At 58.6% G+C, this 1,504-nt stretch overlaps 1 long non-coding RNA gene across 1 annotated transcript; it reads right to left on the reverse strand.

Moving 5' to 3' along the window:
* Positions 1-238: 238 nt before the first annotated feature.
* On the reverse strand, positions 239-910 carry LOC136018275 (uncharacterized). The gene is made up of 3 exons (XR_010614327.1): positions 695-910; positions 505-611; positions 239-312 (listed from the first exon to the last, which is right to left on the reverse strand). It is a non-coding gene; the product is annotated as an uncharacterized LOC136018275 (long non-coding RNA).
* Positions 911-1,504: the final 594 nt, after the last annotated feature.

A 1,504-nucleotide genomic window follows, 5' to 3' on the forward strand; every position in this document is an offset into this window, starting at 1 on the left:
AATGCCCACAGCAGCGCAGGAGCGGCACAGGAGCAGCTGCCAGGGCCTGGGGAAAGAAATGGGTTCATGTCTCTACGGATAAAGTGCCCACAGCACGGGATTGTCCAGCAAAGCTCTTGTTTTCAGCCCTTCTGCTTCGAGCCCTTGCTGAGACAGAGATCCCATGCTGAGCCGCGGGGTGCAGCTTTGGCAACTTACCCGTCTGGCTCTGCCACCCCTCTGCCTCCTGGACAACGGCACTCCCTGGCATCGCAGCTCCTGTGCCTCTGGTACACTTCTGCGTATGCATTGTTATCTTCCCATGACGCTTGTCTGATGGAGAAAGGAAAATTGATGAGCGCCTGCTGCCCCAGCATAAGGCATATGCAGGGCCTCCCTGCTCTTTCCCCCGTACCGTTTCCAACTCCTGCATGGAGCTAAAGCCTACACTGGGGGGTCAGCAGAGGGCCACAACTGCAGGGGCAGGTCCAGGCGTGGCACAGTGCTGGCCAGGAGGACACCAACCTTATGGGGATTCGGATCCCCATGAAGAGCATTTCTGTTAGAAACAGTTTTGTATTTTGACACAGCGGGCACTGTAGGCAAAAAGCGCCAGCATGCATAGCCTGTCCCTGCAGGAGAAACGGAAAGTGTGTGAGTGAGGCTCTGGTGCTGCTGAGAGCCTGCCATGCCCGAGCAAGGGAACGGCTCTTACCTGGATGCAGACCCTGTGGAACCAGGCATGTTTGCATGCTGGGCACACCATGGTCCCATAGGTCGTTCTGCCTTCAACAGGGTCCATGCAGATGAGGCACTTGGTGTCCTCTGGAGCCACCAGCTCTTGCTGCTGTGGGCGGTGCTCCCAGCAGAAGGAACTAGGGGAAGAGGGAAGGGATGGGTGAGATGAGAAGCGCTGGGTCCTTCCCTGCTGATGAGGAGAAGGGTGGAGGAGGTACCTGAACGGCAGGAGGTAACGGGTGACGCATCCACCCTGCATGGCACAGGGGAGATGGAACCTGCGGTTGCAGCCCATCTCCTGGCAGGTGATGGTGGCCCCCTTCTTGCCACACACAAAGCAGACCTGGAAAGAGCAGAGCAGCCCCCATCAGCGGCAGCCTCAGGGTCTCCACAGCCAGACCCACACCTCGGGGCAGGGCGCAGGATGTGGCCCCAGCTGGATCACAGGCCACAGATCCACGTGGCAGAGCAGGCTCCTATGCTGGAGCCTCTGTGGAGCTGCTGGGAGCAAGACTTTAGTCCCAGAGCTGGGTGGAAAGGCTGGGATTCTGTTCTTGGCATCTGCGCTGAGCTCCCGCAAACCTCTCTTGGCACGAATCACCCCGGTCATCTCAGATCCTCACCATCGGGGCTGCCAGCTGGGCTGTACGTAGAATATGCCCAGGAAGAAATGCCATCTGTTCTTCCCGTTCGGTCCCTCGTGGACGAAGGTCACTGGCGAAAAGCTGCAGAAGAGCAGAGACAAGGAGCAGATGAGGGGCATGTGGCAGGACAGGTGCGTTGCAAA

This window comes from Lathamus discolor, chromosome 7 (genome assembly GCF_037157495.1).
Source record: "Lathamus discolor isolate bLatDis1 chromosome 7, bLatDis1.hap1, whole genome shotgun sequence".
Lineage (NCBI taxonomy): Eukaryota > Metazoa > Chordata > Aves > Psittaciformes > Psittacidae > Lathamus > Lathamus discolor.